Genomic DNA, 14286 nt, shown 5'->3' on the forward strand with positions numbered 1-14286 from the left:
CCAAGACTAGCAGTTAGTCTTTATTCTTAGCCATGAGGAAGGAGGAGATAACTTAATTTCCATATTATATCACCTCATCTTCATGCTTCATTTGGAAACTGCTTTCAATCTTTAGTTGAGCCTACAGAAATAAACAAGCGGGATAAATCATTGACTAGCTACTTACATATTTATTTAGTCAAACTAAATTAATTGTAGTAAGTGCAGTAATATAGAGGATGTTAAATGCTTACTTTTATTGGCTAAAGTATTACATTTGCTCCATTTTGTGCTGAATGTTGACAACGTTTGCTGAAAATTGTTTTCAGTTTATTGTCATTGTTTTCCTTACTAAGTTAGAAAAGTGTTAAAGGTAGATGGGTTATTAGAGACCACCTTTGATATTCATTAGAAAAATAAATAAGAATTGTTTTACCAATAAAATTATGGTTTTTCATTTTTTAAAACAGGATCTGTTGTATAGACATTAAAATATTTAGAAGAGTTCATATTTTTTAATAGTCATAGAGCACCTGTATTAGTCTGTTTCTGTTGCTTATAACAGAAATATCTGAGACTGGGTAATTTGTAAAGAAATAATATTTATCGCTTATAACTGGTTTTGGTAACTGGTAAGTCCAAAGTCCAGGGAACACATCTGGTAAGAGCCTCATTCTTAGTGATGACTCAAAGTGCCACAGGGTATCATATGGCGAGAATGGCAGAAGCAGGAGAGAGAGAGAGAGAGGGAGAGCTTCTCATGAGCTCTCCTTTTGAAGCCATCAGAACCACACCCATAACCACCATTAAACCATCAATGGATTAATCCATTCACTAGGGCATGGTCCTCACTATCTAATCACCTCTTAAAGGCCCTACTTTTCAATTACGATAAAAGGATTTCTCAACCTCTTAACACTGTCACAGTGGGAATTAAGTTTCCAAGATGAGCTTTCAGGGGACAAACATATCTAAACTACAGCAGTACTCATATGGAATTTACAGAGAGAAAATGACTATACTTACCTCACACCCTCTTAAGCCATCATTATTCTCATATTTTACTTCCTAAGCAAATAGTAAACAATAATGAGTTCTGTTTAAGTGAAAAAGATGAAGTTAAACAAAGTCTGATTATTAATTCATTATCAATAGAATTGCCATCATATACTTGTGGAATACATCTTGATCTATGCTCTAGAATATATTTGATAAGATATCTTCATCTTAAAATTTGGAGAAACCTCCCTAGAATCTTGTGTATTTCAACATTACACTTTAATTCCTTACAGTTTGAAGATTGGAGGATAGGAAAGCAAAGTATATCTGTTATCTTAATAAATTTGCAGTAAGGAACTACATTGTGGAAATAAATATTTGATTTTAGGTGTTGTTTTGCTTTGTTTTCAGCCAGTTCACATTAGATTTATATATTTTTAAATTTTTGTAGCATAACGCTATTGGAAATTGAGAGTGACAAATCTGAAAATGTACACTGTGACTTCAGGACTGTTCATTTTAATATAAAGCTTTATTGGAATACTTCTTTTAAATATTTTCAAGCTCGCCCATCTAGCTTTATGTACAAAAACATTCATATTAGTCCATTTTGTGTTGCTATAACAGAACACCTGAGACTGGGTAATTTATAAAGAACAGAGGTTTATTTGGCTTACAATTCTGGGACAGCTGCATCTGGCATGGGCCTCAGGCTGTTTCTGCTCCTGGCGGAAAGCGGAAGGCAGCTGGTGGGTACTAGCAGATCACATGGCGAGAGGAAGAGATCACATGGAGAGAGACAGAGAGAGAGAAGTACTAAAGTCTTTTAAACAATCAGCTCTCAAAGGAACTAATAGAGCAAGATCTCACTCAGAACCCCCATCCCCCAGGGAGAGAATCAATCCATTCATGAGGGATTCACCCCCATGACACAGCTTCCAACACTGCCACATTGGGGATCAGATTTCCACATTTGTTTTGGCAGGGATAACACATCCAAACTCTATCAGTGTTCATGAGATTTCTCCCCCAAACTCTGAAGTAAACTAACAGCCTCATCAGAAAAACCTTATAGCTGTGGAGAAACAAAAAAGTAGGCCAAAGATAGAAATGCAAAAGGGAACTTTATGGAAAGATACTTCATCCAGGTGCTTTATAGGAATGGCAATATCCAGAGCTTTTTATAGATACATAGTAGTTAAGGGCATGAATAAGATCATGAATCAACACTGCCCAATTTCATATTCTAGCTTACTACTTAAGCTGTTTGACTTTATAGATTTTGTTTGACATTACCTAAATAGTTGCCACAAAGAAGTAAGATTTTGTCTGTAATAGAGTCTATTTCATAAACAAAGTCTAAAGATTTATAGCAGTAGGGTGAGATATAGAAAGAAGCTATCATGCCACACAGGCACTTTTCAATTACACTTAAAATCAGTGTACCCTATGGAAAGTATAAATGAGACTTTGAATCTAGATCATCCTTCATTTATAGTTCCTGAAAAACACGTTTTCGTTTTATAATCCTGGTGAATAGTTTTAGCTTTAAATATTCTATAAATCAGTGGAGTTTTAGGGATACTTCCAAATGTATCTTTTTAAAAAATTTTAACGTCTCAATATACATTGTAGTTGATTTTCATGACCCTTTACCCATTCCTCTTCCCTGGTTTTTATCTCCCCTCTCCCCCACATCATATCTATTCACTTGTCTTAAAAAGTTCAAGGAGTTGTTATGATTGATGTGTATTTAAGTCTCAGGTCTATCGTGAGGATTAAATCTGTCAATTATGTGAAGATGGATGGTGGTTTCCATAACAGGGGACTAAACGGTATTAGGTAGAAATTGTCAAAAAGCAATTTCTCTGCTATCTTAAAGTAGATGACCTTCAGAGTCCCCAGAGATGATTGCTAATTTTGTCAGCTCTGCTTTTTTGTTTGTTTAAGTTTAGGTTCTGTTTTTAGGCTACAGTTTTTCAGTTCTAGCTGGAATATAAGGGAAAATAGTTGAACAAAATCTTAAGAAAGGAAATTAATCTGTGCTTCTAAAGGCTAGAAAATTTTGTAACCATTTACTTAAAAATGTACTTTAAATTCCTCTAATTTCAGGTTTTTTTAGTGCATCTCTTTTAAGATAAAAATTTTATAATCATCTTAATAAATCATGTGTAGTTTTTGTGTTCAGCCACTCCAATCTTTTTGGAAGTAAGGAAATTACAAATAATAAATTAATTTTTGTAACAGCAGTAAATTTAAAATTAGATTTTTGATCCAAATGCAGTGCCTAACATATAGAAAATTTTTAAAAAGCCAGTTTATGGCTATTTGCTGCTGTAATTGCAAGGGTGACGACTAAATAAATGTTTCACCAAAGTTTCAGAGGCTTTCTTGGGCCAACGTAGCCAATCATGTTATGATTTACTGTGCTGGATACTGAAGATTAATACAATGAATAAGACATTCTTTAGTCATGATTAGTGAAAACTGCCCTCTTATCACAAGTACAGAAGCTCCTGTAAAATTTAAGAAACAAAACAAGAGATCCTGTTTGGTTTTTATCTTTCTAGATATAACAACAACTTTAAGATAAAAAATAAAATTAAATTAAGTGATATGTGGACAGCAACCTGTGTGGACGAAGTGGGAGAAGGCAACACTAATGCCATGAAATCCTTTGTCTTGGGCTGGCCCACAGTGAACTTTGTGGCCACTTTCAGGTAAGAACCACAGCTTGTTCTGTATTTACCTGGGTTAGCTACTGTGATAATTTCTTGTCTGGAGAGAAAAATTTAATAAAATCTTGTTCCTTTAATTTTTTAAAAGAAAATGTTTTATTCTGCTTGAGTATTCACTCGATAACTCATGTTTTGACACACACCCCCAATGCAAATACTTGTGTGCTTTATGTTTCTCCCAAAGAGCTTTTAATTAAAATATGTGAAAATTAATGGTAAATATTGGGAACTCCTGGGATCATTTTCCATCATTATAAAATGATTATTAAATGTCCAATTAAGTTTGACTAACTGGTTTATACTGACAAACTTTCTAAAGAAAGTTTTTCATTATATAAATTAATGTCATGAAATACTGGGTTGCCTGAATTGTGTATTAAATCTGATTTAGTATCTATAGAAATATAATAATCATAAGCAAATTTATGAGTTTAAGGAGTAAAAGTTAGTTTCCCAAGACTCACTTTTTGGCTGAGATGGGGTTGGAGAATGTATGAATACAAAGTATTTGTCCTCTTACCCTGAACCTACTTAATTGTAATTTTCAGTTAGAGTGAACAACCAAAATTCACACCTGTGAATTTTTAAACAATGTGCCCCAACTCCAGTATTTATTTTACATTTAAGAGTTAGTATTTATCACATGCAAATGATGCTCTTCATTCTGCTTCTCTTCACACTACCACCAAACTCCTTAGGCACCATTCTAAAGCCACATAACTAAAATTTTCCAAGCTGTTAATTTTCCAATAAAGGACAGGCATGCCATTATATTCTGTTTTGCAGTATTGGCCTACCCCAAGATTTTAACAGCTTATTTGGAAGAAACATGTATTTGTATCATTCTCTGCATGATGTATTTCTGTAGTTAAAAGGACACTTCAAAAAGTTTGTGGAAAAGTAGAATCGAAAGATAATATGAATCTTTCCATGAACCTTTTGAAGTATTCTCATATTATCATTACCTATTGCTTAATCTTCTTGGAATTGGAAGTGAAAGGAAGCAATTTCAATTGAGGGATGTGACTATATGATATTTTTAATCAAGGATTTTCCATGAAACTTCTTTCTAAGAAGGGGAAAATGTGGAAACAAGTTTTACATACATTGTATTGCTCAAACTATGGTTCTTTGACCAAGTGATCAAAGTTAACATTACCAGTGATGTCATGTAGATATCATATACCCCTTGATATCATGTGAAGAGAAAAGCAATTCATCTCTGTGATATTCCTACCCGCAAAACCATAATCTCAGTCTAATCATGAGAAAAACATACAGCAAGCACAAATTAAGAACATTCAATAGGTTACCTGACCAGTCCTCTTTAAATCTGTGAAGGTAAAAAAAAAAAAAAAAAGGCAGACAAACAAGCAAACAAACAAAACAGGGAAAGACTGAGAAACTGTCATAGACCAATCACTAAGGAGACAAATGTAATGTGTTATCCTTAATTGGCTCCTAGAACAGAAAAAGATCATTAATTAAATAAAAACAAAACTGGTGAAATCTGAATAAGATCAAGAGTTTAGTTAATAGTAATGTACCAATATTGGTTTCTTAGTTTTGACAAATAGGCCATGATAATGTAAGAGGATAACATTAGAGGATCTGGCACTAGATGAGAAGTATACAGGGAACCTCTGGGTTATCTTTGTAACTTTTCTGGAAATCTAAAATTATTTCAAAATTAAGTTTATTTTTTAAGAAAGTAAAGTGTTGAGTTCTGCCTCTGGAATGCAGAGTGAGGTCTCAACCGACTGACCACCCTACAGATAACAACTGTAAACTCTGAATAATATACAAACCGTAACTACTGAGGGTTTGGGAGACTGAACAAAAGTTGGAAGATTTGGGAGAGGAGTTGAAACTTGGAAGAAGACACCACACTGGGTGCATTTCCTATTTTTAAGGCTTTAGCTTGAGGTCAGACTGCAGTCACATCATGGTATGGTGCTACTAAAACTGACAAAAACCCACAGTCTTTCTGGGCTGAAGAACTAGAATATGAAGTCCAGATCAACCACAGTTATTCGAAAGCAAAAGTAGAAATCTCAAAAAGGAGTGCATTAGAGAAGGGAATCTCCAAATTCTGTGTATAGATACTGCCCAAGTCTGTGGCTGATTGCTGAACCGCACATGCATGGGATAGACTCAAAGCACCTTAAACCTAAGACTAAAAGAATTGAACTGAGCTGCTGCCCACCACAGGTAAGATTGAATTTGTAGCTTCATCTAATCAGGTTAGTTGTCTGTTAAAACAAAAACATCAACACCGTTTTGCAATTATAATAGAATATGGTCTCCAAACCAAACATTCGTAATGTCCAGAATACAATCTAAAATTTCTTGACATATGAATAACAAGGAAAGAGAAAAGATAATAAAAGCCAATCCTGAGATGACCTATGTGTTGAATTACCAGAAAAGAACTTTAAAGCAGCTTTTTAAGGTATGCATGATAGATAAAAGGAAAATTCAATTGAAATTAATGAAAAGATAGGAAATCTCAGCAGAGAAAAAGAAAATATAAAAAGGACCAAATAAAAATTCTAAAACTGAAAACTGCAGTATCTCAAATAAAAAATCTCCCCTATGGCCTTCCTTGCAGAATGGAAGTGAAAGAGGAGTCAGTGAATTTGAAGATATATCAGTTCAAATTGTCCAATCTGAAGAACAGAGAAAACAAAGATTTTTTAAATGAAAAAATGTATCAGAGACTTGTGAAAAAATATTAAAAGATATAATATACGTATTAATGAAATCTGAAAAAGAGGAGAGAGAGGGTTTGGAGCAGTAAAGAAATAATGGTTAAAAACCTCCCAAATTTGGTGGAAGACAAAAATGTACATATTCAGTAAGCACAGTAACTCCAAAAGGAAGTGTATGAAGAAAACTACACCTGGCCATGTTATAGACAAATTTCTGTAAATCAAAAGAGAAAATTCTTGAAAGCAGCCAGAGAGAAAACAACCCATTACATATAGCAGAACTGCAATTTAAAATTTTGTGAGATTTTTCATTAGAAACCATGAAGGGCAGAAGACAGTGGAACAACATCTTTAAAGTGTTCAGACAGCCCAGCAACCACCACCGAGCACTGCAGGAAGCGCCATGGGCTCTGGGCCATGGGTTTCTGGGCCAAGATATTTCCATCCATATGCCAAATTTCTCTTCAAACTCTTTAATCTCAATATTAAGCATACTTTCTTAAGTATGGCCCTTTTCAACTGCATAAACTTTCTAAGATAATTTATTTGTATGGCCCTTTAAGCTGCAAAAATACTCTGGGAGATAATTAACCCAGTTTTTCTGGTGTGGAAACTGAGGCTTAGAGAGATTAAGTGACTTAGGATCACCTAGCCTGCATATAATTTGGAAACCAGGTGTTTGAATTCCAAATCAAGTTGTTCTTTCCACGGTAAGAGATACCTCCCACTGGTATAATACCATTTGTAAAAGAGCAGTAAATGAGGACACTGGTTCTGTCTTGTATCTATTGAAGAGGATTTAATAAAACCACACTTGACTATGTAGTTTTTCCTAAAGGGCATTTTCACAGCAGGGTTATCCAAAACACAGTTGTGCCGCGGTTGCAGCTTACATGTGTAACTACATCAGTAACAACAGGCTGTTGATATTTTCACCTGGATTGACAATCTTAAATATGCTAGCATAGTATTTTACATGGTTTAATTTTTTTTCTCTCATTTTCTTTGATTGCAGTTCTCCGGAACAAAAGGAAAAATGGTTCTCTCTCCTTCAGAGGTACTTTTTCAGTATATGTGTTTTTAGTCTTTAACCTGTAATAAATGAATTAAAACCTTTTCTGCAGAGATGTTCCCCAAACTATTTTCCTTCTCTTTGGTAGAAATTGTTCATTTGTCCTCAGAATAAGCTGTTGTTTAGACTGTACATTAGCTACTACTTACTGTAAATAATGTTCTCTCATTACATGTATTTCGTACTTTCTAGGAAGGAGAACATTGAGGTCTAGTTAGATCATTTGAGACAGAATTTAGGTAATAATCTCTCCCATCTCTTTCTGTTGTCTCCAACCTACCAATTGGAACTAACAGTTTCCTCAAAGTATATACCGTTTCCACAAATTCAGAGCTTTCTGCTGAGCACCTCAAAAATGAATTATTATCCTTGTTATTGAACATTCAGACTAAAATGGTCAACTTAGGCACGTCTGTTAGACCCACAATTTTTTTCCCCTTTCTCCCCTCTCCTGCTTCCTAAGCAATGGGATAACCAAGATTTACCCTCTGCTGGAGAGCTAAATGAGAAGTCCAAAGCCATTGCTTTGGTTTGTCCTAGTTAAAAGTATCATATATGTTCCTGTACTTATTAGTAAGGTGCCAGACCTGTCCAGAGAAGACAGGGAAGCTTTGAAGAAAAAACATCTCCCAGAGGTGCCTTGAGCTGATTGTGCTTCTCCAACCTCATCTGACATGAATGTCCCATTCTTTTTTGTGCCCATGCCTAATGTCCTGATTTTTTAAAATTTCCTTCCAACCCATAATGTAATCTGAGTTTGCTTAGTCTTTCCTTCTGCCTTTTTAAAAACGGCGTATAAGTAGTATATTGAGAATATTAGCAAAATAGATTGATTTTTAAAATAAGCCATTAGCGAATTCCATCTGACTCAGTGTTGTTTTGGGTTGTTTTTGCATTTGATTAGATACATCAATCTAGAGAAAGACAAGGACTACCCGAAGAGCATTCCGCTCAAAATCTTCACCGAGGACATTGGGAATTGTGCCTATGTAAGTGTTTCTAAGCCAGAAAATTAAATTCCAAGTCCCTGCATAAGGCAGAACACCATGAATAAAAAGAGAGACAGGCAGGCAAACAGACTGTGTGTGTGCTATAGGAGGAAGGTGTTTTGAAATACGATAGGGGGAAAATGCATTTTCCTGGATATATTTATGTCTTTGTATATATGAAAAGTAAACCTAGCAAAAATAAAGCAAGAAAGATTTATATTAACTACAGTATTTAACATTTACACTTGGAAAGAATATTGCTTGTCAGATGGCTTTTTCCTCCCTCTGGCCTGAATGTTTCTCTGGATCTTTTCAATAGCAGCTGCAGAGGCTTTTAGTAAATCTACTTCCACAAGGTATTTCCTATTAGTATTATGCAATTTTTTTCCAACTTATCACTTCTTAAGTAGAGAGTGGTTTTGAAAAGTTTTTCATTCTTTAAGTTTTTAGGGATTGAATCCCTCAGGTTAATAAGTGGAAGATCTGAGAAAGATAATATTTATAAGGGAATCAGCATTTTTCTACATCACGGTATTTATCATTTTGGTCAAATTAATATTAATTCTTTAACCATAGTTGTTATTTTTAATTTGATGACTGAAATTGTAGTACAAGGGCCAAGATGTTATCAGTGATGAACAAGATGGAAACTTACAAATGTTTTTATGATCTTATGGACTGTCATACTTCACAGCAGCTCTAGATTACATTAGATAGTTTTATTTGTGTGTAGAAAATGCATGCAAAACAGTTATGTCTGGGAGAAAAGCAAAAGCTATGCAAATGTTCTGACCAACTCCTGAGTGTGAGATATCGCTGCTTGAGGAAAGTACTCAGATTTTTGTGGTATGAGACTACAGAGATCTCCTGCAGCAAAGTCGGAAAACAACAACAACAACACTGTTGTTTCGGCCTGCTTTCATTCAACTGTTGTGGCAGTTGGTTACATTCAGGATTTTCATGGAAAATCCTTTAACACTTTTTTTTTCAGTATATAGAAAGTGTGTGCTTGAGAAAGGACTGATGTCCCCCATTTTGAAAGAGAAGACAGGAGGTGTGGTCAGGTTGGGTGTTCTGTTTTTATCACTAGTACCCTGGATAAGTCAAGGGTGCTGTGACACACTATGTCCTTTGCTCTCTGAAGTAGCTTTCATGGCAAGATTCTCTTTCAGGGAGCCCTGCTTCCAGAAAGAGTGATTTCCCCAAATAGGAGTGCATCTATGGGAAGTATTCTTTATCCTTGGTCTTCAGTTAGGCACAACCTGTCAGTGAGTTCTGCTAATATGGAAAGGAATTGCCACATTTTCAGTTTTGTCTGTTTGTTTTGTTGTTTGTTTACTAGCCAAAGAGCTGTATCTGCCGAAATTCATTTTTTTTTTTGTCTACCAGAAAGGCAAGCAGGAAAAAATACACTTCCTATAGCTCTACTTGGAACATATGTGCCTAGTGTCAAGAAAAACCATTACCTTAGAGACCAGGTAATTGGGAGGATAGATTCTTCACTACAAAAGACTTCATGAGAGATTTGCTTTAAATTGAATCAAATGGTTTTCAGACTTGGAAAAAAAAAAGAAAAAGAAAAAAGCAGAAGCCTTTTTTGAAATTATATGTCAAGTTACAAAGCTCAGTATGTAATATAACTATGCCACTCTGGTAGAAAACAGGCACTGGATTGGGCGTTCCAAGCCCTTTTTGTTGTGCTCTGAGACACTTTTGCATAATCTTTGGGATAGAAGGAGGACAATTTGAAATCAGTGCACTTAAAAAATTTTTTTTACATAAAATTCTATTAACCAACAACTTTTAAAGGCAATTTGTCATGTGAAGTAATTGACTTATTGGAAAGACATATTATAAGGGAACAGCAATTGATGAATTATCAGTGGATTTCACTTAGCTTTATTTTTATATCATTTTTGCTTTTATATTATTTTTTTTCCTTTTATGCTCCTTATTTGTACCATTTAAGCCCTTCTATCAGCAGCCCTGATCACTTACTTATCTGATAATTATCATATATAAAAACTATGTGCATAGCAAAAATATTTCCTTTTTGATAACACAACACTGTCTTATATTTACATAATATATTCTGGAATGCAGTGAGCTCTATAGATAGCTCAGAATCTTCTTAATCCCTTTTCTGTTTGTAGCATGCAAATTGTCTATTTTTAAATAGCAATTCTCAATGTGGTTTAGCACGGAGCTGTTACAGATACCCTATTGAATGGCAGAGTTGGTAATAGAATTGAGCTTTCTAAAATTTTCATTTTTTCCCTAGACTCATCAGTTTTAAATTCTCTGAAGATTTTCACAATAAGAATCCTAGTAGCCACAATGCCTAACACATAGAAAGTGCTCAATAAATAGCTGTGTTTTAAAATTCTAAGCTTTAAATGTCTTTCATAACCAATTCTTATTCTGATTTGACCTAAACTGACTTTGTACCATGCAAAGAAATAAAATCCTATATTGTGAAAACAGTACTAAGGAAGAGATAGAAAGAGATTCAGCTCTCTCCCTTTTTTATTACCCATTGCGCTATGGAAATACAACTATGGAAATGAGGCAGAACACCAGCCTCACTGAATTTTTTTTTATTATACTCTCTATGAAATATATTTGGTCTTCTCCTTACTTCCTTAAACTCTTATATTTTGTGAGCCACACATCCTTTATTTTGAGAGAAATAAATGTTTTATTAAAGGGCATCATATATAAGGAAATGAAAGTAAATTATAGTCAAAGGTTTATATTCTACTTAAGTCATGTGCTTTACTCTGTCCACACTTGAAATCGGGTTTGAAATTTTATTTACAACTACCTAAAGGAAATCAGGATTTGCCTTTGGATAATCATTTGACAATTGTTATTTGTTCACCTGTTTTAAAATTCTTTATTTATAGCTGTATTTCTTATTTCTTTTTTTTCTACAGTCTAAAACTATAACAGTAATGAATTCAGATACAGCGGATGAAGTTATCAACATGTCATTAACAATGCTAAGGATAACTGTAAGTTACTCTGCTAGATATTCTTAGTTGAAAACAAACCTTGATACTTTAGATTCATGTCAATATTATCCCTTCCATCATAAGACAGCTGGTTATTAGATATACCCAAATCATATTTTATCCCCAAAGCATAGAAAATAAGGACAGTAAATATTTAATGTTAGTTTAAAATACGGGTGCTATCTTCCACTCTTATTTTAAAACTTGTATGAACCAAAAAGCATAAGATTGGACTGTAATTTTAGGATGATATGTATTTTTATTGTATATGCTATATACATCTACAAAAAATTTTTTTTGGTGTAAGATTCTTAATAATACAGTTTCAACTCTTTCCCTCCTTTCTACTTGTCAGTATTTGACAGTTCTCCCTACCTAATCATCCTGTTATTATCCCAAGACACAATTAGTCTTAGGATGATGAATTCTGAAGGATTTGCTCTGTAGTAGAATTTTTACATAAAGAACACATGGCTAGAAGCCATATTGCCTGGCTGCAGGTCCTGAGGATCAGATGCCTGGTACTTCTAATGAACTAGTAAATAAAAAGACAAGCTTTTAATTAGATCATGGATTTGAAGGGCTTTAGTGTATACTCCACATTTTTCATTTTGCTTTTAGCTTCTGCTCCTGTTTTCTGGGACAGAGGTTACCATTTGAAATTGTTTTAGAGGAAAATATTGAAATGTTTGAGAATGAGTTGGGGAAAGAGAATTGGAAGGCTCTCCTCATTGCCTCCCTATCAGTTATATAAACACCACCTAATGAGTACTTTTATTAAAGAGAGTGATTTTCATAAGGGTGGAAACTAAGGAAAGCACTTGAACAACACTATTCCTTGTGTGAGATTCCCCATAAATTTTAAAACACACTGATGTGACATGACACATGTTTAAGACATGCCATGTATTTCAACTTGCTAGTACACAGTGCTATAGTAAGCCTTTAAAGACCCCTGAGCTCTTTAAAAATTTGGGATTAAAAAATCTGACTTATTAAATTTAGCAATGTATTTTAAATGTAATTAAATTTATATGCAGTGAGTAAAGCAGGCATCTCTGCATTGATTTCTAACCTGTGTGAATATGTTTTGGAAGAAAGTGAATAGATTTAGGGGTAGGAAGGGAGATTAATTAATGACAGGATTCATTTCCTTATCTGTATTTTTCTTTTGGATAAAGTGATCAATCTCCTCAGACCCAAAAATAATTCTATTAATTTAATTAGGAATTGAGGCTATTTGAGTATACCTGGTCTAAGAGATGATCACAGTGTTTTTAGACACTATATAAAAAGAAAGGATTTTTATTAGGTTGCTCATTCCATTTGAAATATAATTTTTTCACTAGTGATGAAGTAACAAACTATGTGTGTATGGTAGAGGGGGCAGTCTGTAGGGTATTCTCCATAGCCAAGACCCTCCGTTATAAGGGCGGGACCGTGATTGCTAATCAGAAGTTAAAGTCAAGAATATGAAATACTGCCAACAGACTTGACTATATCTCTTCTGGCTTCTTTTAAAATATATTTACCTTATTCCTCCTAGAGGAATATAACCCTTCCTGGGTTATAATTATACTAGTGAAAAATTTTGTTTTATTGTTTTCCATGACTGGGCCTATTCTCTAGATTGAATTCTCATTCTTTCTGTGCCCAGGACTGGACTTGCCCAAACTAAAGCCAATGTAGACTATGCCAACTGCCTATCTGCTCAAAGCCTCTTGGTCATTCTTCTCCTGCTCAGAAGCAGCTGAACTAAAATCAGCCTTTGATATTTTACTTCTTAATCATACATAAAGAAATGTTTGTGCCTTTCTGGATAACAAGGTTGTCTTTGCCAGGGACATGTTGAAGGTTAAGTCTGATATTCTCTGAGAAGTCCAGAGACATAGCAGAAGTCAGGACTCTAAAGAAGAGATTAGCCTTTTAGAACCAGGAAGTTTGTTCTTCCTTTGTAAAAAGATTTAGTCAAGATTTCACACTCCGTGGGCTCCCTTTATATCAAGGGCCTGATTCCATTGAAGTTTGTGGATCCCTAGCCATCACTGGGGATTGGGGGGAGAGAGATGGGGTTTTCTTAAAAAATCATAATCACTCCCGTGAACCTATATAGCATTTACATTGTCCCCAGGTTTTTCCTTTGACGAAACATAAAAATGCAAAAAAAAAAAAAAAAACAAGTCCTCATTGAAGTACCAAATGTTGAAGATTTGTTATGACTTTTAACTCTTTTATCTCCAAGGGCTCAGAGAGAGATTACCAGTTATGGGTCAATTCTGGCAAAGAAGCGGCACCATACCCACTCATTGGTAAGTTTCTGTGAAAATCTAAGAGAACTATAATTAAAATTCAGTGAATACTAAGTGGCTGAGAGAATTAGTCGTATGGTCCGAACTTTAAATACTATTAAATGTTAAATCTCATATGAAGAATAAATATCTACCAAACATTTCTGTGTGTTAGACAAAATCTCTTTGCTCAAGCAGCTAATTTTATAGTTGGGAAGAAAAATGTGAATTTTTTTTTCACTTTATAAACAGAGCTAGCTTGCCAAACCTTTACTTTTTTTCTGTAACACAGCAATATGTATTTCCTTTTCTTCATACACTTATTTTTATGTTCAGTTCTTGGGATTTTCTGTTCCCTTTCCTATCTACTATTTTGCCTCTCTGGAACACCAGTCTATAATCCAGTCATGCATCTTAAACCATCAGTGAGTGTGAAATACCTGCCCTGTGCCAGGAATTTTCTAGGCATCAAAGAAAATGGATTAATCCATTTAAA

At 34.4% G+C, this 14286-nt stretch overlaps 1 pseudogene; it reads left to right on the forward strand.

The window, feature by feature from the left end:
* Nucleotides 1-14286, forward strand: part of LOC134375710 (rho GTPase-activating protein 20-like) — a 110579-nt pseudogene that overhangs the window by 70947 nt on the left and 25346 nt on the right.

The sequence above is a fragment of the Cynocephalus volans genome, chromosome 4 (assembly GCF_027409185.1).
Source record: "Cynocephalus volans isolate mCynVol1 chromosome 4, mCynVol1.pri, whole genome shotgun sequence".
Lineage (NCBI taxonomy): Eukaryota > Metazoa > Chordata > Mammalia > Dermoptera > Cynocephalidae > Cynocephalus > Cynocephalus volans.